We start from the raw sequence: 25,134 nt of genomic DNA, 5'->3' as shown, positions 1-25,134 counted from the left end.
AAATTTTGTACTAGCCTCTTGCCAGTTTTACAGCCCAGGAATGTCTTTCTGGAGGACCTGAGAGCCATCCCTTTGAAATGTCATCTTCAAGAAAGATAGCACCCATTTCTCCTAGTCTCCGTGGGAGGGGAGGAGCCTGATTTCATAAAGTGCTGATTAGCAAATACAGATTGTCTAATCAAATTGACCACAGCCCCCTAACATCCTCCACGATTTTCTGCTAGCTCGCTCCAGTACTTAAACGTTACTGCCTTCTGTTCCAGAGGAACTGAGTTTCTTCTCTCTCCCTGATTTCAGTCCTCCTGAACCCTATAGCAATAGTCTCTAATAGTCTTTCTTTCCTATTTAACTCCATCCGGTGCAATTTTTCTTTGACATTACTAACCCTAGGTGAGTGTTCATTTTCAGGACTAAATATACAGTATTCTTCGTCTATCAAAACATAAACTTCAATAAAATAAATCATCAATAGATCTGTAATAATTCGGATATAGTCCTCTCTAGAGATAAAGGATGGTTCAGATGATCTTTGAGGTCAGGAAGTCTTTTGATCTTTGAAATTTAACCTCACATGTGGTGAAAAGGAAGTGTTCATTTATTGGGCAAAATGCACAATTTCAGACAGGTGTAGTACAGAAAAAATGTGATGAAGGAAAACACTGTCGGGTGAAATTTAATACTACACACACACACACACACACACACCCTGATTTGTTTTCCTAAAGGGACTTTATATAAGTTATAGGAATATAAGACAATAGACAAATACAAATAAAGAAAGAAATTGGGAATCAAAGAAAAATAAGAATGAGAAAATACCATGAATCTGGTGGTATATGGAAGCCATGCCATAAAGCCTACACCATTACTAAAAGGGCATCCCAAGTTTGGCTTGAGTTTTCAAGTAACTAACTCAAAAAGAAAGAAATGATCAGTTAAATAATCCCCAGTATCTGTGAAAAAGAAAAGCAAACAAGTAAGACAGTTTGCTTTGAGAAACAGAGGATATTTAAATCTGAAAGAAATTTACACATCCACAATATGTAATCTAGTAGGAAATACTATTAACTGAACCATGAACTAAATGCAGAAATATATTTTGGAAGATTAATATCTTATGTCTTTTGACACAAAGTTGATAAAAAATTCAAAGTTAATTTATATAAAAAGTTATCACATAAGGGACAAGATACCTAATACTTGGTTCTCTGAGAGTCACGTCCAGGAAAAATACAAATTCTTAAAAATACAAGATTTCGCAAGCTGAGTTTTCATGACAAATGGGCTGTAAAGAGAGTGAGATTATATTGTTGGGCAAATTTATGTGACTGCTAGATTTAAGACAATAATATACTGGTCAAGATGAAAAGAAACTCTTATTTTGACCTTAAATTACTATTGAAACAGAAAAAATACATTTGCTCTGATTTAATGATAATACGTTAATTGTTTAACTTGGACAATAAATAAAGCACAAAATAAAAATTATCCACAATTCCATTTCATTTGGAAGAGATGGAAATACAGAGATAAAAATAGTAGTAATATTTTGGGTATATGATTCCCATAGAAAATTCTCATACTGTTTTGAGAGACAGGGTAGCACAGAGCTTAGGGGCTAGATTGCCAGAGTTCAAATGCGGAATCTGTCCTTTACACCCTGTAGGACTTGGGTAAATTATCTCAACTCTCAAATCTGCCTTAGTATGTTTGCTTTTAGTTTAGCTTAGTTTCTTCTCTCATAATGTCTCATCCTCACTTTATGAATTTAATCCTTTCTTTTTATGTCTCTGGTTATTTTAACATGCTTGTTTAAATATCTCTTTAATTTTATTCCATTATTGCATTTCTTAAAATTTGGGTTCTCCAGGTGGTTGTTTCTGTGACTTCTCAAAGTAATTTGTTTCCTTGTGCAGTTACGACTTTTCCCATGAATACAGGCTTAGAATGCCTTCCTCAGTGGTTGTTCAACCTGCTCTTGGTTGGAGGAGAAGTTTTATTTTCCTCTGCTGGGAAACATGCATTTTACCTACTTTATGTCATGGGGTTTCCATCTTAGTCTAAGTTCAAATGCAATATCCATAGTTGGTGTAGTGTTGGGGCTTGGTTTTTTGTGCAAGATTCTTCCTTCTGACCATGGCTCCTGGTGAACAGCTTAGCTTCTTTGAGATTTTTTTATAGCCAGTGGATGGAGTTGCCTCATCTCTGTCTCATGGACTGACAGCCCATTGTGGTCCTGGGTTTATGCAGAGAGCTTAATGCCATCTCTCCACTGTGTACGGGCCTGAGGTTTCATCTCCAGACTTAATGAAGGTATTAATATCCAGTCCTGCAAGGGTATCTTAGCTTCAATAACCCCATGCTCCTTTCAGCTTCAATTTGATTCACCTCTGTAACCTTGAGTTATCTTTTTGTTCTTTGCTTACGGAGATTTTCCTTTCTTTTATACCGTTATACTTTGTCCAGCATTTCATTTGCTTGGTGGAGTTGACAGGGGTGGAGGTGAAGTGGGAATGTGGAGTGGACTTCACACTATAACTGAATCCACTATTTTGACTGAAAACCAGTTTAACCAATCTAAAATACCATTTCCTCATCATAGCTGTATCAGAAAGAATTTTCTTTTTGATAATTCAGTGAAATAATACATGGAAAATTTTGGTGCCTGGTACATGGAAAATGCCTAATAAATATTAGCTAGTATTATCACTAGCTAACCTACATTTAAAATTTTATATATAATGTGTTAAATATAATGTATAATTATATTCTAGTAGATTATTATTGTATGCCTATATATAGATAAAGTATGTACAAACATATATTTAAACACTTACTGGGACTTACTATGTGCCAGGAAATTTTCTAAGCAATGTATACATATTAACTTATTTATTCCTTACAATAGCCCTATGATGTACAACTATTATCACTATTTTACGGGTGAGGAAACAGATACAGTGATCTTAGGTAAATTACCCAAAGCTGCACAACTAGTCAATGGAGAAGCTGTATTTCAACACATGTGATCTAACTCCAGAGTCAGTCTACTGCCTATGCTATGCTGTTTTTTAAATGCTTGTCTGTACTGTTTTTTTAATCCATAATACTAAGAGTCTTCTCCAACAATATCTTTACGGTAAGCAATAATTTCTGATAAAGATTATATATCTGAATTTATTGAAGTAACTCTTTGTTTGGAAAAATCAAAACCCTGTAACAGAATGCAGAACGCATGGGGTGTGCTTCTCTGTTGTAGCTTTTCACACATCCAGATAAAGCTGAGGCAGGATCAAGGTGGTAAACAGTGGGTTTCTTAGAAAGGAAGGAAGGGAGGGAGGAAGAAGAAACAGATTAGAATAGACACTTTGCAAAGGACGATATACAAAATTACACACAAAAAATGTACACTATCATTGGTAATTGTGCCAGTTATCAGTTTATTGTCACTGAGTTCCAAATAACCTTTTCAATATGTGCCCTGTGATAACAGGGTTCTTTCAAACATTTCTTCTTTAAAGTGAGCACAATATTAAGCTTTCCCGGTAGAGGGCGCTGGCGGAGCATCATAGGAAGAAACTTTTCCTGCAGTTTCCGGGTACTGCAAGGTGGGTGGGCAGTGTTGGGGGCGGGGGTGGGGGACGTCCAGTGGAACTCTGCCGCAGCCAGCGGCCAAGGGCGCAGGCATCCACAGACACTTGCAGTCTCAGTCAGGACTGATGATAAATTGCCCCTGGCCTTCAACAGAGACAGCAGCACCCCCAGAACTCTTGGCACAAGCAACCGGATTCCCTTTGCACCAGCGCGCCCCTCTGAGACCCAGAGGATCCCACCCAGCAGCTGCTCTCTCTGCAGGCCCAGCATGTATGGCCTGCAACCTGGAGGATTCCTACCCCTTCTGTGGGAACCACATTCTGGTTGCTAATGATCTGCTCCCCAGCTGCACTCTAAGGGCTGCTTTGTGCTGGCCCAGTTTTGCAGGTCAGCCTTAGCCTGGAAAATCCAGGGGATTTTTTTTTTTTTTACTATACAGTGGGCTAACCTGTACCTTCTCTAACCACAACTTAACCTCAGCCTTGAGGAGGGGCTCCCCTTCTAAGGTGTCCTTTCCTAGGTACTCTTTCTCAGTCCTAGAGTACATACAGCATATATGCTGAAGTGTTTTGGTAGGAAGTATACTGGTGTCTGCCACTTATTTTGAAATGCATTCAAAATATAGATGGATTGATGGATGCACAGAGGGATGGATAGGTGAACAGATATATGATAAAGCAAATCTAGAAAAATATTTTGGAATCTTTGGTGATATGGGTACAAGTGTTCACTTAATTTGTTTTTTCAATTTTACTATGTTTTTGAAAATTTTTATAAAAAAGCAATTGGAAAAAAAAAACTGGAGGTAGTCAAAGCCATCTTAGAGTTTGTCTCTGAAAACTGTTCAAGCCATTCCCTGGCTTGTTATGAGAGCAAAGTGCCAGTGTTGTTTGTGTGTTGAGAGCTGAGGGTTTGTTTTGAGCTTGTGCAGCTTCACTCATAGTACAGGTTATTTTTCCAGTGCTTAAGACTGAGGAGAACGCCTGGCTTGAATTGACTGTTATAGCACCTCTCCTTTCTTGCGATTTATCATGGTCTGTGTAATGGCTGAGAGTGTCTTTGTTTTATGTGATGAAGGCATGTGTGCTTTTACGAAGGTGTATATTTGTATTCTGTAACCACTAAAGACTTAGCCTGACTTTAAACCACACCACCTGTAACTGATGTTTTTTGTCTATTGGCTTTTCATTTCATCCATGTACATCTTGATTAATTTGTAATTTTTTCAGTGTAGGATCAATCTTCTATTTATTTTTCATTCTCTACCCAGAGAATATTGTACAGTGCCATAGACACAAGGGATACTTAAATGATGATGGTGTCCAATACGTAGATCTTTTAAATCTTTTTGAAATATCCAGGTAAGGCCAGGAACCTCACCAAATAATACTTAGTTCACTCAGGGTCAGTAGTGCAAAAAAAATTATATACTTCACTCAAATACACAATCTTTGATTAAAAAAAATTCTGTTATTGTAGAAAGTTCCAAATAGCTTTCACATTGGGCACTGATTTTATTTTTATGCAGGAGAAAAAGCATCAACAGCTACTTAAGTCCATTTTGGACATAAGGTGCCCCGACACTCCCATTGTATCTCCCGTAAGGATGCCAATGAAGGGAAACAAGCGTCTACTTACCAGTAAGCCTTGGATAACTAGAGATCAGATGAGATTATAGGTCTTAAGTGGTCATAGAAAGAGAAGTATATGTGGACTCATAGCCCTGAAGTAATGGTATCTTCTTAAACATATGTTTGTCTTTCAGATTGCTAGGGTAAATGCTTAAAATAAATAAAAAATAGGAGGCATTATTATATGTGTGTATGATAGGTTCTGAATCAACTTTCCAAGTAACAGTAGTACTGTCTAACTTCTATATAAACTATCCAGGACCAAATCTAAAATGAAAAATTGCTTTGTCAATAGGTAATAACAACAATTAAATGTCACACGTTTCTTTGAAAGTCAATAGGGCATGGATATATCAGAGTAACTCTAACTTGAAGACCCCAAAACATGCCTGAAGCATAAATCAGAAAAACACCAGGGCACTTAACCAAGAGCCATCATGTTACTGTTACATGCAACAAGAATCCAAAAGGGTGAGGTTAGCTATCTTCAGGAAGTTTTCCAAGGAGTCAGTTCTGTACCAAGGCTTATAGATGTACCATTGAGATTAACGAAGCTTGCTACTAGGCAACAGGAAATGACCAACACAGAAGACAATCACTGACAAAAATCCTATAATGTGTAACATGTGATGAACATATGCTGAAATGTCAGAGGTATATGAAATCTAGAAAATGATAGTGGAGGCAGCTTGGGGAAATAAAAACTTGTTAATATTTAATATTTTCCCAAATATGTTATCTAAAATATATAAAAAGCAATAAGCAGTCTGGTCTCCAGAAACTCAAAGATATCCAATCATTTTAACTCAACTCGAATGAAATAAAATATTCATTAGGACTGCTAGCATCTTTTGCTCTCATAACATATTGACCAGAAAACAATATAATTATTAATTCGATTTTTCAGATACCATGATACTGAGGAAGGTAAACTTGGTAAGAAATATGAACATTGCAGTCCATTATAAAATTCATCTTTAGTTTCAAATTAATCAAATTTCTAGTCACAAAGAGTCTTAAGTCTGTACATTCCATGGCTATAATGTAGAATTTACATAACCCCTGGATCAAAAAACATTAAATTTTCAGACTCGTGGAGTGTTGTAACTGAGTTATAGCTGGCATTTACACAAGTGTCTTGTGTTTATTTCTGAGCTTCCCAAGCCAATCAGTAGCACAAATACCTATTTGTTAGGTTTTATTTAATATTTATGCCGATTCTAATCATCCCCTAAAACACATATTTTCACCTAAACCCTTTTGAGTGTGAACACACCAATATAATTTCAATTTCCTAGCAAATAAACATGTCCCTGCCAATTATTTCAAATCATTTTCTACCATTGCATAAACATTATAGTAAAATTTTTTGCTGTGAGTATAACCATAATTTTTAATTAAAAATTCTAATCATGCTAAGATAGAGTGATGGGAAAGTCTTTTCCCAAAGCCTTCTCCTCTACAATTTAAGGTTCAGTGGAGTTTGTTAATCTTTCTCTCTTGTAATTTTTAGTAGTTATGTGGCAATGAGAAGAATATGATGTCTAGTATTTACTTTTAACATATCAATCATAAGCAAGGGTCCAGAATTGAGGAGTGTATTTTTTGGCTCTGGACTTGATCTACCTATGACATATCTGCTGGTTAGGAGGCAGTAATGCAGGCTGTGTAACCCATATTGCTTCAGGGAGCAGGTTTAGCACTCCAGAAAGCCATATTTTACCTTATTCACACCACTCACACGTGCATTCTTTATTCTGTTCATCTACTGGGAGTCTAATTTAATTTACTGAAGAGTGCATTACTCACCCAACCTTAAGGTGGACTGATTCAGCTGTAACTATTGTAAGCTAATTGTGCTGTGTTGGATTTGAAGCTGATAATGATGTGCAGTGACAGGTTTAACAAATTTTCTATTACCACATTCAATTACTTTTGGTGCATCCTACTTATCAGTGAGCCAAACACTTATTCATTTAAGGTTTTGACAAAGAATATGGCATGAGATGATTCACTCAGGAGACTCCCAGGACAGGTCTTGCTCTCTAGATGTTATTAAACAACTCCCTCCATGTTGCTTCACAGGTTGATTTTAGAACCTAGCTGTGTTGTAGAAAATGTAGTGCTTATTTGCCACATATTCCTATCTAGAAATGGATTATCCAGCATGTCGAGATTTGTGTTAATGTATATGTCAGCAAGTTAATGTTTGTGGCTTATGAAATCGTAAGTAAAAATGAAGTTATTTTCATTTTTGATCAGTGATAATATGAGTAATTTATTATCAGTGATAGATAATATGAGTAAGTTATTCTTTGTTTTATAATTGACTCATTTATAAGTCTGTGTTTATCTATGCAATCCTATTAAAAAGAACAAGGATTTAAAAAATAAAGTGAAGATCTCCTACTTCAATTACAGTTCTGTAATTCTCCATAGATGCGGTTAACTAACACTTAAGAAAATTTATGTAGAAAATTTCACTTTTTGAGTCAATAGAAAACAAAAGAATATTTAGTAAAAGATCATTTTAAGGTATATCTATAGAAGAAGAAAAGTTCATCTTATTCTTATAAACCTAAAGGTTGATGAGAATCCAGAAAAAGATTCTTAAGATAGAAAAACAAAAACAAAAACAGTGGATGGTGACAGTTTGTTTGAAACAAATTAACCCATATATCAAATAGAGGCTCATTATCCCTTACAAAACAAGGTACAAATATATCTGCATTGGTTAGGGTCTCTTCTTTCTTTTAACCTTATCAAGAAAGAATTATTTGAATAATACTGACATTCATTATTGTGTTTATTTTGGTTTTTATATTTCTGAATAATTAAATGTGTTGAAAGGGCCACCTGTCAGGTTTTGTGTGGGACACCTTGTTCATTATTGTGTGTGTGTATATATATATATATATATCTCCAGCATGATAGTAATTGAAAGTGATACAGAATAGGTCTAGAAGTCTCTTTGTATACATATTTCGTAAAAGGTAATTTTAAAATCAACCCTACTTTGGCCAGAGTGTAATGATTTATAAGTTACTTTAAAATATTGGTACTTTCTGGAGGAATAGGTAACCAATATTGTAATTAGTGATACAATGTTTTGGTCACAATTAGTGATGCATATTTTACTAGGTTGTTTATTAGTCTGTTATAAGGTTGTCCTTCAAAGGTCTTCCCACAACCCCAACCCATACTTCAAAACTGCTTATTTGTAAGATTGATGCATTTGTATTCTAGGGAAAGTATGATTTAAAACTAATGTTATTCTCTAGAGATTTGTGATTTAATGTTGCAATTTAAGATCTAGTTCTGAGCCAGACCTTTGGGATCATTCTTTACAGTGGGTGCTGTTGTGATTGCCCCTGTTCCCTCATCTCAGTGCATCACCTCTAGCTGCTGTACCTGTTGACTTTTAAAGCTCACATGTGCCCTCTTTGGACTGACATAGGTTAGCTGACACCCCCATGCCTCAAGGTGAGCCCAGTTCATGCTCTCTAACTCCACATGGAATTGGGCTGAAACTTGTGTCTAGGACAGACCACACCTTTGCTTAGGTTTTTCCCTCCTGCCCTACGCTGCTTGCGTCACTTCCCTTCTCCTGAGAGCACACCTCCAGTAAATCACTTTCACAAGAATTTTTGTTTTATTCTGTGCTTCTAAGGAACCCAACCTGGGACACTTCAGGTAAGATCTACAGTTTAACTAAGAGTTAGTCATTCAGATGAACTTCATGATGTTCATCATATGTATCTGGTGGTTTAAGTAGTGGTGACTTATTATGTATTTGGCAGTAGGAACAAATAGAGTATTTTGGACATCATTCTTCATAGTCCTCTGGGACCCATATTCTGTGAGTGTTATTAAAATTTTTCCTTGATATGAGCATGAAAATGTGTCCAAAATGTTATGTGTATACGTTTTAAATGATGATTTGAGGAACTCTCTCATTTAAGCCATTCTTGACCAGTGGAGGCTACAGACAATACTAAAGAGAATAATTAGAGTCCCTTTAGGAAACAAAGCCCAAGGGAAATGTGTGATTCGACTATAATCCTTCGTCAGTTATCTGCAAAGGGTTAGTTCCAGGAAGCCCCCGTGAATATCAAAATCCACAGATGCTCAAGTCCCATATAAAATGATGTAGTACAACGAATGCAGTGGGCCCTCTGTGTTCTGCGTTCTAATAGTACTGTTCCATCTGAGGTTGGCTGAATTTGGGGTGCGGTACCTGTGGATAGAATCCAGGTAGGATTGTAATTGTATTCCCTGGAAGGAATCACAGCCCCTTGAATGCAGGTGATAACTGTGAATGTAATGGGGTATCATTCACATAATTAAGTTACTATGCCTGGCAAAGGGAAAGTATTTAGCAGGTGTAAGGTCCCTAATTGGCTGGCTCTAAGTTAATCAAAAGGAGATTATCAGGGGAGGGTCCGACCTAATGAGATGAGCTCTTTTAAAAAGAATTTAGAAGTTTGGAATGGAAGAAGTCAGCGAGGGAGAAGCAGCAGCAGATGCACTCCTGTTTGCTTTGAAGAAACAAATCAGTGCATCGTGACATCCTGGAAGGGCCACGTGTCAGGGAATGGGAACAGCCCCTTACTGCTGAGGGCCTCAGTCTCCCGACCACAGGAACTGAATTCTACCAACACCAGGTGAACTTGGAAGAAAATCTTGAGACCCAGATGAGATTGCGGCCCCAGCTAGTACCTTGACTTCCTCTGGGGAGACCCTTAGAAGAGGACTCGGTTCACCTGAGTCCACATGGAACCCATGAGATAATAGACTTGAGTTAGGCCACTAAGTTTGTGGTGGTTCATTACACAGCAATAAAAAACTAACACAATAGCTGATGTTTATTTAACTCATTTAATGTATCAGGACATCTATGTAATGTCCATTTCTGTGCAATGGATATTACATAGGTAGCTTTATTTAATACAACAGCCCTATGAAGCAGGATTGTATTTTTTAAATTTTACAGATGAGAAAATTAAGCCTTAGAGAGGTCAAAACACTCGGCGCAGGTCACAGAGCTGGTTGGTGAAGGAACTGGGATTTGAACTTGAGCTTTAATCACTTTGCTAGACTATGTTTTTTAAACTGAAACATTCCACAGATAATGCAAGTTAATTTTGTCCTGATTACCATCTTTTCAACTATTGTCTGTATCTTGTGCATCTCTAACAAAATGTGATAAATACTATAGAATAAGCAGCCTTTAATGAAAGCCATTTTTTTCTGATGGTTTCCTGTAAAGACCTTTTTAAGAATACTTCACCAATTATAAAAGAAAGTCTTCTGAAAATAAATCCTTTTTAAAAAGTTACTTAATTGCTACTTTACCAAGAAGAAGAGCAATCTATTTCCATCTATCAGGTAGTAATGAGAAGTCATTATCTTGCACTCTTCTTTAATTAACATCAATCCTGATTAGTCAGAATAAATTAGGCTCTTTGTCTTTTTCCATAGTTGTGATTCTTCTGGTACAGGAGCCATTCAATTATGTGTTATCATGTGTTATCCCTTACAAAAGACGTCAGTATAATTATATTGCTGTATTTCAGATTTTACTTTTAAACATATTTCAATGTTAAAATACAAGTTTTTTGTTTCTTTTTTCAACTTAAAATATGGGGAAGTAATGTACTATAAATTTTTTTCATATTAGAAACAAAATACACAAAGTTTATTAAGGCTCAGGGATTTTAATAGCATTATTCATAATAATATACATGGAACACAATAGTAAAAACATGAGCGTTATTAACTGTTACTACAAATTAGGGGGGAAGGTTATACTGAAGGACAAAATTATTCTGACTGGAATATGGAATAGATTTTGAAAATTCAAACTGACAGTTTCGCATATCTACATGGAAACTGTGGCCATCATTTAAAACATTATTTTCCACTTTTTTCAGCATTTTATGTATGCATTGATTTAGCCAGTTTTGTTTACTCTGTGATTAAAATGATCCACCCCAACTGTGATCACTAAAAACTAGATGATGTAAATATAACTTTATTTTATTTATTTTTTGATGGGATGGAAATGGGTATACATGTCCTGCATTACTTAAATAATTGACACTAGAATGAAATAACTATTGGCCGCCACCCAGCTAAAGTAGCACGAGGACAAATATCATGCCCCTCCAGCCTTGTCGTGGAAATACTATTTCCTGGTTTAGGAAGCTACCAATTTGAACTGATTAGCTAGCTAGTCTACCAGTTTGAACAAAAATCAAATTGTTCCATATCTAACCTTGGATTGAAGAGAACACTTTATTCTCTAGGCGTATCTAGAAAACCCTTTTAAGTTCAGAACTCCTGGAGCAGGGGAATTCCACGCAGCAGGGTAAAAACAACGCTGATGTGCTGCCCCGGCAGCATTTATAAATCACACTTCTTAGTGTGGCTGCAGTTTTTTTCCTGCACTTCCTTTGCTGTCACAGTCTCATCAGTTCATCGTCTCTACAGTGACTCACCAACCAAAGCCTCTAATCTTCTTCTTTTTTTTTTTAGCTACAGAAATAAACCTGAAATTATTTTTTTCTCTACGGATTTTAGGCTGTGCTCTTTTCTATGGCATTTATTTGGTATTTTTAAGGTTAACCGATCATGTTTGAAACATAAATGAAAACAAACAGTCTTCATCTCTGGAGCTAGCAATGTTACAGATCATAGACTTTGTCTAGGAGAAAACAGGTTCTTTATTTGCAACTAAAATGATTTTTATTGGAATCATTTGCTTTGTTTCCATGATTTAACATGGCCATCTGGCAAAGAAACTTAACTGGGTCTAGCAACATTGTTAAAGATAAAGCAATCTTAAATATTATCTTTTCTGCTCTAATAAAGGTGCTTTAGAAATAAAATCAAGAAGGGGAAGGGAAGAATACCTTTATGGATTTTGCATTCTTTTACTAATAATTTGTTAATTCTTCTATTAACATAGAGAAGAAAATAGAGCCATTGTAGAAATTTGAATGTCAGGGGTAAAACAGGCCATGTATTAAAAACAAGACTTACAATACAATATAAATTTTGAGTCACTATCTTACTATCTTTGATAAGCAATTCAGTATAATACCATTTGAAGTTTAGAAATTCAATTCTTTTAAATAAAACCAGGGTTTATTGAACACATGCTTTGTACTTTGTGAACTAAGTGACTACAGTTCAAATGGGCAAAATAAGTTACTTATGACACATATTTAAAATTTTTCAGCATATTTTTGGAAGTAATCACAGGAGACCCAAGAGAAAATTCTACTTCTTCATGTAATAGTTTCTAAACAAATGAGCCTACTTCCTTCCTGCAAGCCTGTGAGGTGCCCCTGGGCCCAGCACAGGGTCTCACTCAGCATTCAGTCCATATTTGCTCAGTTGAAACAAGCTTATTTAAAAGGACAGGGATTTATTTTTCACAGTCTTATATTAACCCTGGCCCCTAATACAACACCTGAAACATTAATAATAAATGCAGACAATATTTGTTTCCAGGTAAATAAATTTGGCTGTGTCTTCTGAATTCCATTTTAACTTTGAGCATAATACATTATTTTTCAGCCTGATTTTGAGCCTTCCTAAAATTGCAAGATGTGTTAAAAAAATATATGTCCAGGTGGCAAGAATTAGAAAATGTGTTAATCTTAGAAAGGAGACTGCTAATGAAGAAATCTTTATAAGCTCATAAATCAGTGCTCTATAAAAGTGTTGTCTGAATGCCATCTGCATAGAAATCGCTTGCGTTACTGGCCCATGCTGGTGCTGTTACTCACAGTATCTAGGGGTAGGGCTTGAACAGCCAAGTTCTTCTGAGCTGACCAGGTGAAAGTTTCTGAGGTGACCAGCAGAGCCCTGAGGCTTTGCTACTCAAGGTATGGTTTGCAGATAAGCAGCATTTACAGCACCTGACAGCTCATAGCAACTGTATGTTTCAGGCCCTCCTCCAGAACTGCTGCCTCAGAATCTGAATTTTAACGAGGTCCCAGGGGATTTAAATATATTCAAGAATTTGGGAATCTGAAGTTTCAGAATCACCAATACCATCTTACATTTATAAATTGACTCCCATGCCCAAGGATCCATTTAGCAGTTTCTACTATCAGAACACACTCTCATTCTATTTCCTGCTGTAACTAGCAGAAAAAAAATTACCCATTTTTTCAACCCTCCTCCCATGAGCATATGAGATGATGATATCGTTGTCTTTCTCCCTGGGCAGTGGGTTCCAAGTGTTGTCCAACAGTATCTTGTGTTTTACCTCCAAAACCTAATGCTTACACAAAAGAAGTACTTAATAAATGTTGAATGAGTACATGGAAACTGCCATTTACTCAGATTGAGGGAGGTACGTACTTCAAAAGAGAAAGAAAAGAAAGACTGTTTTTATTAAGTTAATGACTGCAATTCTGATTTTTACCTTATTCCCTGTTGATGCATAAATTGGTTCTAATGGGAAAGTTACAACTATTTTTGTGAACTTCATGATAAAATGGACTAACTGCATCAGTAACCGTCAAGTTTTCCAGGCTCAGATTCACAAATTTGCTGCAGCTGGTTTCCCACCTCCCCTTACAGAGTTAACTCACCATTACATTTAGCCAGTTCTTGCTTTTGTGTGCCTCTCATATCACCGCGCCCAGCCCCTCAATACAATAGCCATAAATCTAATGTCCTAGTAGTTACGAATGTGGGAGAGGGAGAGCCCAGAGTGGTAAGTGGCCACGGCTGGGAGAAGCAGGGCGTCGACAAGACTCTGCTGTTTAGTAGCCTTTTCTCATTTTCAGCCTCAAGGCCATGTTCCAGGTAACGGTACCAGAAATCTGAGCTTTGGATCATTTATGTATATTGTTTTGCAGCTGTGTCTATCAATCGATCTTTCTAATGCTCTTATTTATAGTCTTACATATATACAACCCCCGATAAACTATGCCTTTCTAAAGATTAAATATAGTCAGTTCTCATTATTCACAACAGCTAAACATTCTGTAGAGTCACCTCATTGAATTAGGGGATACTGAACAATTACTCAAGGGGAAGTGCAGGATTAGTTTCCTGGGAATCTTTGTTCACAACATTTTCATCAACCCATCAATATATAACCTTGTTTTATGCTTATAAATTCCTTATTTAATATATGCTGTTGATTCATTAAAATTGATTTCAAGGCCACATTATAGCTCCCACTTGAATGAAGCTCACCCAACATAGGTGCTTTCTCCATAAGGCACAACATAGTCTTCTTGCATTAGGAACCATGTACAGCACTTCACACTCTGCTTGGGGGCCATCATAAACAGCAAAATCACCAACAAAAAGCATACAAATGTGAAAAACATGGCACTACATAGACCTTCAAAAGGATATTTGATTACACTGAGAGACCTGAAATAATAAGACAGAGGGTTATTCCTTCAGCTGGGAATGTGCATATCAGGCGGCTCAAATTTTTCATTCCTTTGTGTATGTCCAGGAATAAATTTCAGCAAGTAGGCCAATATAAAATGCAGAGTTTGCAAATAACATGGATCAGCTATACCACATTTTGCGTGTTCAGGAACTTTCCTTACTGTTAAATACATCTATGGAGAGATACGTATTGGATTAATGAAGTAAGTCTATCTTTTTCATGGATGGAAAAGTCTTTAAAATAAGCCTGTGATTGACAGGTTAGGATTCAACGATGCAAGTTTGTATATATAAATATAAAGCATTGTGTAAATACACAAAACATACCAAGTCATGCTCAAATAAATATAACTAAAATTTGTTGGACCCTAAATTTGTGCTAAGATTCTTCTGAGAACTTCAAACATACAGTCTCCTTCATGGAGGCTTAGGGTGATGAAGTCCTGTATTCAAATTCATAACTCTAGTAAGTGTCATTTATTTTCTCAGCTGAAATGAATTAAATTGTATTGTTTCTTTGTTTAAAATAACTACTGACCTTATTTACTGAGATATTAGCATATATTGGTGATAATAAGAACACTGGTTAAATATATATATGAGAGAGAGTTTTATAAAGCCATGTTATTCAATCCCTGGTTTCTATATCTGACTTCATTATATTTTCATGTACTATAGAATCCGTACCTGCTCTGTGTTTTCTGACATATAAATTAATATATGTCTATATTTCTGTATATGCGCAAGTTCTGGATTTAATAATATTTACATGTTTTTTCTAGCACATAAAGACTAAAGTACTTTTTGTGTCTTTGAACAATTGCTTAACTGGTATAGATAATAATGAGGTTTATAATTGTAGTCATTGTCTTTCCTGTAATTGTACTTTCACAAATTAGCCTTCAGACCAAATCTAGTTGTTTGAAGCATACTCCTCCCCTTTTATCTTTCCCAATTCTCCTTCTTCCCTTCCTCCTTCACCCCCCTTCCCCTATTTCCCTGTCCCTGTCCTTCTCTCTCTCTCTCTACACACACACACACGTATTTAGATTTGACTTTTCAAATTTGAGTCTTTGAATTAGGAATCCTGTTTACAGCATATCAGTGAGATACTGTGATCCTCTTATTTAAGCCTGTTATGGTCACTTGTCTGCCTCACTGAGCTATAATAAAATAAAATATGACAGGGTTCAGCATTATCAGAACTCTTGGTTTTGGTGAAGTCCAAAACAGGAACTTCAGAAAAGTTTGAGGTCAGGATAAACACGTAGAGTAGATGTGAACAGAGAAGCAGATCAGTAACTGATATGAAAATCAGTTATTTGTCTTATTTCCATGCTCCATGTGGAGTCCTCTTACTTCTATGCCCATAGAGTCTTAATTTTCTCTGGCATCTGCCATCATGTTTCACTGTATCATGCTAATTCACCCTGCTATAAAAGTTACAAAATGCAGGAAGCTTACATAAGTCTGGAAAGTGCTACTCATCACATTTTTCAATGAAACACAATATATTTTTTGCTCTATTTCCAGTATTGTTATCATGCAAATCAAATTTATGTGAAATATTATTGCATCAAAATGGTGTAATGTGCATTTCTTGCATGGTACTAAATTTATCATTAAGAAACTAAGACAAGTGAGGTAACAGTAGTCTGTAATCCCAACTTGCTAAACAATCTCTGTCATTGTACTTTTGTGAGTTAAAAGTTGTGCTTTTTTTTTTAACATTTTTTATTGATTTATAATCATTTTACAATGTTGTGTCAAATTCCAACGTAGAGCACAATTTTTCAGTTACACATGAACATATATATTCATTGTCACATTTTTTTCTCTATGAGCTACTATAAGATCTTGTATATATTTCCCTGTGCTATACAGTATAATCCTGTTTATCTATTCTACATTTTGAAATCCCAGTCTATCCGTTCCCACCCCCCGCCCCCTTGGCAACCACAAGTTTGTATTCTATGTCTATGAGTCTGTTTCTGTTTTGTATTTATGTGGTTGTTTTTTTTTTTATTCCACACATGAGCAATCTCATATGGTATTTTTCTTTCTCTTTCTGGCTTACTTCACTTAGAATGACATTCTCCAGGAACATCTATGTTGCTGCAAATGGCGTTATGTTGGTTTTTATGACTGAACAGCATTCCGTTGTGTAAATATACCACATCTTCTTTATCCAGTCATCTGTTGATGGACATCTAGGCTGTTTCCATGTTTTGGCTATTGTAAATAGTGCTGCTATGAACATTGGGGTGCAGGTGTCATTTTGAAATAGGGTTCCTTCTGGATATATGCCCAGGAGCAGGATTCCTGGGTCATATGGTAAGTCTATTCCTAGTCTTTTGAGGAATCTCCATACTGTTTTCCACAGTGGCTGTACCAAACTGCATTTAAAAGTTGTGCTTTTGATCCTAATTATTTATACTATCAATTCTAGTATTGCACACTTGTCCATGTTGTATTAATTTTCAAAGAGTTTAATTTTGTTAATCATCATGTCATAGGGCAAAAGGGTGTGTCACTGTATCTATAAATGAGACAGTCATTGTCTAAACTGGCTGGTGAAAACCTGGACCAACTCCAGCCTAGAGACAGTAGTTGAGGCATGAACTTCTGGACCCAGTGGTCTGGGTTCAAATCCTGTCCCTCTCCTAAATTAGTGAGTAAGGCCAAGGTACCATGGGCACTGCTAATCACTTATAAGGAGGTGTAAGACCCAACTCTTGCCCTCACGAAGCTTGCAGGCAAGATCTTTGATCAATAGATATCGAGGTCTTAGAAAGCTATGTGGTACAGTACATACTCAATATATGTCATTTGAATGAAAGGATGAGGCCTAGAAAATTGAGTATCTTGCCCAGTGTTTACAAATCCAGAATCGACCTTAATGTTGGTGTGCTAACTTGTTGTTCAATACCTCACTTGTGTTGCTTCTCAGTAGTCTGTCTTGGAATGTGAATGAAACCCAAAAGGACTGTATTAGGTGCAGATCAAGATAATGATGAAAATTTATGATAATCAGAATTGAATTTTAAGTTGTTGAATTGATTTCCAGGGATACTAAGAACTTACTGTGGTTTTGAAATTTTCCCATATGTATTATTCTCTCCTTCTCCATCTTCCCTCCCCACTCCTATTCCTATAGGTAAAATTTATGTGAAACCTATAAAGATATTATTCTAGTGTAAGGAAGAGTAGGAGAAAAGTTCAGTATGAAGAAGTGCACCTGGTTCATCCATAGATAAGTGAGAAGAGCCCAAGGTCTAAGAGGCTGTACCTTAGGAGAGCACCAAAAAAGGACATCAGTCATACTGTCCCCAAAGATTTAGAAACTGGTACAAGGGGCCACTGTATTTGGTTCAGGATTACAAGGATTAAAAGTGAAAGGATGAGGCCTCATGAGTCCCCATCCCTTATGTAATGAAAGTGATTAGCTTTCTGGCTTGCTGAATAAAATGGTATTCCTAATAGAATCGAAAACTTTCCTGAAGGTCAGACATGCTATATTTATTGCTTCCTCCTTGTCTGTAAGCCAGAACATTCTGTCACCGTTGTAATACAAGCCAACAAGAGCCAAATAAATCTTTGATTCTTTTGGCTCACTCTGCCATTAAACACAAGCCATTGTAAAGTCATGAAAATTACCTGAGAAGGATGTGGAGAAATTGGTTGGTTCAGAAAAGACCGACCACAGTGATTACAAGGATGAAAAATATGACCTGTCTGAAAACTGTAAAGAAGCTAGTGATACTTAGTTGAAAGAAAAGGAGGCTGAATGGTAACTTAATAACTATCTTCACCTTTCAAGAGGATTACTACCTCTGTTTTTAGAGTTTGAAGAGTTTAAACTACCAAGGAATTATTTTGAAATTTTCCTGTAACCAGCACATTTGACTCATTTCATATTAATTGTAATTTTTCATATAAAAAATGTGAACTTGTATCTGGCATTCTTTCATTTGAAAGAAGAAGTGGTGGGAAGTGACAGTTAAGTAAAGAGTATTACTTCGGCTGCTTCTTACATCTGAGGGATAGCATTTTTTTTCCATAGTATAAACAAGTTTTGGCAAGTTCTTTCCATTTATTAAACTCTAATACCTATGGATTAAATTCTTCTGTTTCTTGGCTCCAGCTATGCTGTGAGTTATTATTGTCAAGCCTTAATAATAATGACAGAAAGGAGGAAATAAACGTGTTAGAAGTTAAATTGCATTCCTTGTCACTTTATAATGTGAAATAACAGAACTTGGAATCATTTCCTTGTATATTTCTGGATAAATATTAATAATATTTATAGGGTCTCAAAAGTTGTTTTGAATCAATCAGCGAGCATTTACTAAGTGTCAGATTTTGTTTAGTGCTAGATGTTTGACTGAAAGAGAAAAGAAAGAGTTAGGATATGATCTCAAACCTAGTGGTAAAGAAAAGATAATGAATTAAAGGTTGGTGAGCAGTACTTATTCACATACATGTTCAAGGCCTCAAGGGAAGCACGAATTCTGAGCCAGAACACACAGAGCCAGAAGTCTAAATAGAAGCCTTTCTTAGCTGTTAACTCTAGTGCTCCACATTCATATAGCTCTGTTCCTTTTAGTGCCCCCACGCAGAGTGTATTTCTACCAGACTTTTCCTTCTCTCTGGTTTTCATTTTGTTTTTTCTTTATATCTGAGCTTCTCCTTGCTCGTATTTTTTCTGGATAATCTTTTTGCCTATCAAAGCCTGTCTTTTGCTTTTGATATTTACATTATTTAATTTCCTACTTCTAGGAGCCACCTTCTTCTATCCTTAATTCAGATTCTGATTATCCCTCCTAATGTGCATGCCAGATCATGCCATAGGTCACAGGCCAACCCCTGGGTCAGGAGCCGTGGTTCATCAAACTCCACTTTCCCTAGGACTTTCCCTGCAGCAGGCACTGTGGTCTGAGCAGTTTCCCTTGCAGAGATGAGAGCAGAGCCATCACTGTAATTTGCATTTAAATTTTGAAGGAGATACGAAATTTAGAAAGTTGAAAAAGATCCAGTTTGAAGGAACATCTGGAGAGGACCCAAATACACAGAGGAACCAATGATTACAGGGCTCAGGAAGACGGCCTGCTTCCCTAGTCAGAAAGCACTCTAAGGACGATAGTGTAAGTAAATGTATCTGGTTAGGTAGGGAGAGGATTGGAAGCAGAAGCTGTCTGAGGCAGGATGAGATTTTGGACTGATTGTTATTGAGTCAAGAATTTAACAGTTAAGCAACAGTTAAAGGAATATAGTTGTGACATGTTCAAATTAAATACCCCGAAGAGGAGTTCTAAAATCAATTTAAAAAAACCTTTTCTTTTCTTTTTTTTTTTTTTTTTACATTTTATTTTGATTAGTAAGGGACTCTTTTAGAGAGGGGTGTGGGCATCTTTCACTATAGGAAGAGATTATATTCATTTTGCTGAGAGAAATACATAACACTAGAGAAGCTAGAATGTGGTAAATTGGGAAATAAAGTATCATTACAAGAGACAGAGGAAATGCACATTTTGGCCTGACCCTTTTCCTAACCCAAACACTAACCCTAATCCTGACCCTCAGAGAAATGGCCTTTCAAATGGCCTTTAATCCTGCAGGAAATGAAAAGCTAAATTTTTCCAAGTGTTAGTCTTAAAGAGACAATGCTATTTAGAAAAATAGAAAATTATATATATATATCCACCTACATAGACAAACGCATATATACAAATTGTAACTGTTTCAAACTTTTTTACTCTCAGATATGAGACTATATTATTTTTCCCTCCGTTTAGAAAGACATATGTCATTGATGATTTTTTTTTATCACACAGTGACCCTGGTTTAAATGTTTGGTCTATGTTCATGTTAAAGGAGAAAAAGAACAAATGACTGTGTAATCAAGAAAATTAAGCACAAGCGTGGTATCTTCTAATTACAGAGTTTAGTGCTTGTGGGTTCCCATTTGTCCATTCCTACATGGTTGCTTCATATCCATCAACAAATCAATTCACAGTGTTGAAAAATCTTCTGCTCCCAGTCCTATGCTGTTTATCAAATGATACCTGAAAGTCTAAGACAGGACTGCTGCTCATAGTAAGCTCATAATTTATTTGAGGACACAGAACTCATACACATCACACAGTTCACGAATGAGACATTCATGTACCACATGTAGGCAGGCCCTGCCTTCACTGTGCTTGCAGAGATCCAGTTTTAAAATATATTATTGCAGGGTAGATTCTCAGTTGGCAATGTGCTGTTTTCTGATATTATTATCTTTGTCTTTAGGGCATATTTGACTTGCCTACTAGTAAAAGAGTACTAGTTAAAATTTGTTAAATTCAAATTTACCTAACATATGTTATCTATTATACATAATGCATTATTTTTGTATATATCTTGTTTAATCTGCACAAAATTTCAGCCCAGAACATGTTCATTATTTTTAGATAACAAATAGCTCAGAGAAGTTAAATTGTGTGGCCAAAGTTACATACTTACTGTCAACCTTGAGATTTGAAAATTGATTGTTCTCATTCCAAGTTTAGTATTCTTTTTGCTGTCTGTCCCGTGACCTTCATCCAGTGATTATGTGGGTAGGGAATTGAGAATTGATTGTATCTCTTTACTGGGCATTGCCAATGATCAAAACTTTAAAATGCAAGACACAGAGAGGTAGATACTCTTTGCCCAGATACAGTAAATTCTATTGTTCACATGATTAGAGTTGAGAACTGTTATACTTAAGATGCTAATTGAGGGATACAACACCAATTAAGAAAAAGGTTAAATAAAGTATGGCCAGTGTGGACTAGTATCACTAGGAAAACTTCATGGGGAATTTGACTAATGTCTTGAAAGTTTACTAACAACCATATGAATAAATATCTGTGTTTCACGTCTTTCTTTCCTCTTGCCTCCTTTCCTTCTTTTCTTTTTTACTATTTGCTGTATAACTGCTGTGTTTCATACAGTAGTTGTTGGGATTTTCTATGTAAATTACCTTCATGTATGATATGTTATTCTCATAAGAATCTTTTATGTTAGGCACAGCAGATGTTACCCTCTTCTTTTTGATGAGGAAATCTGTACACCTGGTTTCCCTAGTTCTTGCCTACCATGCTAATATCGGTCCCCAATGCCATACAAGTCCCTTCAAGAATTGCTTGAGACCCCAGGGAGTGTCTTGTATGTGTTCGTGGACCAGTCTACAGCTGGCTGATTTTCTAGGCTCTGGTAGGGCTTCTTCTGGGTGGTACTTTATCTGTCACATCATGTTCACTGGGTGCTACCACTCAAAAATGTCATTGTGCCACTTTTGCTGGTCTCACCGCTAATGAAATATGCCCTCAGAAAGCTAAAACTGGACAGAACTTTCTGGCACAGTTGAGAGATTGCTTTTTCTCCTTCTGTGTATTGTGCTTTTAAAGATTCCAAATGTCTCAATTTTTTGAGGAATCAGCTGTCAGTCGCAGCCCATTTTCAAGATCCAAGATACGAGTTTAGAGAGAGGTCAGACAAGAACAACACTAACACTTAGTGTCATATTGACTCTGGCCATCAGGACTCTGTTATTCATCAAACTTCTGCTAAAAATTTCTTTTTTCTTTAGGAATAGTTTCTTCAGTCCCTCTTGCAAACAGGCTCCTGGCAGACTTACTTCTTCAACTGGCCAGGCATGCCTTGCTTTTTTCTGATTTCTGTTGATGGTAGATCAAAGTGGAACCTAAGACTAAGAGGCAGGTCCAGAAGTAAACTTTCTGGTTACAGAACTAAAAATTAATTTTTCAAAAAGTTAATTAATCAGAAAATTTTATAATAAAAATTTTAAATAACTTACCTGTTAATATTAATACATTTCAATCAATTCATTCCAGGGTAGACTATAGACATATGAACAGTGGAAACTCAAATAGGAACAACTTTGACAAACATACTGAATTGTGTATGAACTTACTTTGTGATGGGGAAAACAAGGGTCCCATATGCTATGAAACCGTTGCTGCTGAGTAAGAAGACGTGTAGACCCTTGAGTGCTGGATGAAGAAATTTCCAAATCTCCGTCCAATCTCCTTTTAATATTCTATTAAACTTTTTTCATGCTGTGGTCTATTTGTAGCCTCATGATATACAGCTTATAGTCTTCTTTTATTTTTCATTGTTTTAATCACTTCATGGTTATAAATACAAATAGAATTTCTATATTAAATCAAATTTTTAGTAAGATGAATTCTATTGATTAATATTCTTTAAGAATATAGAAAACACACCTTAAGTTCAGTTTTTATAACAAAACAAATTGGTTTACTCATAACATATTCATATCTTCTAGCAAACATCTGCTGCATTAGGAGCCCCACCATTGGCTCTTTTTTGCAAAGAAAATAGTTAACATAAAGAATATTTTAGAGCTACTTTCAGATCCAAATTCAAAATCTTGGCTTGGACTAAGGACTCAGTGGGACTTCATTTGAATTGCTACAGAGGATTTGATTGAAAACTCAAGAGTTTCTGCATTCCTTCTGCAGAGACAGGTCTGTAGAATTTAGAATAACACCCCTGAGAAGCATTAAGCAACAAGTCATGATTTCTCACTTTCCTGTCTCATTTGTCTGAGAAAGTAGTTTTTCTTTCGTGAAAGAGGGTAAAAATGAAGTCATTAGTTTCAGTTTTCACTCTCTTCCAGTATTATGCCAAGCTTTGGTTTCAAATTAAGTTTTCAGCTGTTTCTCTACCTGGGTGGATAAAGAAGTGTGTCTTTTATAAATAAGATTAGTATTGAGAATTGATATATTAACAGATAGCACTGTAAATTGATAGACTTCCAAGTTAACCTATAATCCACAAATCAAGTTCTATTACAGTTTCCTCTTATCACATCAGTGATGAGGAACTTCCATACCAAATGGAGTAACACGGGGTAGCATTGAACTTGCCTTTCCCTTTGTTGCATTAACTAAACCATGCAAAACTCTTTGTTTGTCTCCATCAGTACTGTGTTGGCTATTCATAGTTTTTTGCCTCTTCACATAAACTATAGAGTCAGTTTGTTGATGTCCATAATTGTGTTTCTTTCTTTAATTTTTTAATTTAATTTTTTAAATTGAACTATAGTTGACTTACAGTGTTAGTTTCAGGTGTACAGAAAGCAATTCAGTTATATATATACACATACACACACATATATACATACATATATATATCCTATATTATGGCTCATTATAAGAAATTGAATATAGTTCCTAGTGCTATACAATAGGTCCTTGTTGTTCATCTGTTTTATATATAGTAATGTGTATCTGTTAATCCCAAACTCCTAATCTATTCCTCCTTCCCCTTTCCCTGTAGTAGCCACAGTTTGTTTTCTGTGTCCATGAGTCAGTTTCAGCTTTGTAAATAAAATCTGTATCCATTTTTAGATTCCACATATAAGGGATATCATATGATATTTGTCTTTATCTGACTTACTTCACTTAATATGATAATCTCTAGGCCTATCCATGTTGCTGCAAATGGCAATATTTCATTCTTTTTATGGCCAAGTAATATTTTTCTGTGTATATGTATGTGTATATACACATACATATACACCACACCTTTATCCAGACATCTGTTGATGGACGCTTAGGCTGTTTCCATGTCTTGGCTATTGTAAATACTGCTGCTATGATCATTGGGGTGCGTGTGTCTCTTCAAATTATAGTTTTCTCGAGATATGTGCCCAGAAGTGGGACTGCTGGATCATATGGTGAGTCTATTTTTAGTTTTTTAAAGACCCTTCATACTGTCCTCCATAGTGGCTGCATCAATTTACATTCCCACCAAGAGTGTAGGAGGATTCCTTTTTCTCCACACTCTCTCCAGCATTTATCGTTTGTGGACTTAATAATGGCCATTCTGACTGGTATGAGGTGGTACCTCATTGCAGTTTTGATTTGCATTTCTCTAATAATTAGCAATATTGAACATCTTTTCATGCCCCTGTTGGCTGTCTGGGTGTCTTATTTGGAGAAATGTCTATTTAGGTCTTCTGCCCATTTTTTGATTGGGTTGCTTGTTTTGTTGATATTAAGCTGTATGAGCTGTTTGCGTATTTTGGAAATTAGTCCCTTGTTGGTCACGTCATTTGCAAATATTTTCTCCCATTCTATAGGTTGCGTTTTCATTTTGTTTGTGGTTTCCTTTGCTGTGCAAAAGCTTCTAAGTTTAACTGGGTCCCATTTGTTTATTTTTGCTTTTATTTCTGTTACTCTAAGCTGGCTCAAAAAAAATACTGTTACGACTTATATCAATGAGTGTACTGCTTATATTTTCCTTAGGAGTTTTGTAGTATCTGGTCTTACATTTTGGGCTTTAATCCATTTTGGGTTTATTTTTGTATATAGTGTTAGAGAAAGTTCTAATTTCTTTCTGTTACAAGTAGCCATCCAATTTTCCCAGCACCACTCAGTAAAGAGATTGTCTTTTCTCTATTGTA

This window comes from Camelus ferus, chromosome 1 (assembly GCF_009834535.1).
Source record: "Camelus ferus isolate YT-003-E chromosome 1, BCGSAC_Cfer_1.0, whole genome shotgun sequence".
Taxonomy (NCBI): Eukaryota; Metazoa; Chordata; class Mammalia; order Artiodactyla; family Camelidae; genus Camelus; species Camelus ferus.
The sequence above is the reverse complement of the archived record's forward strand: the minus strand, read 5'-3'. Positions refer to the sequence as shown.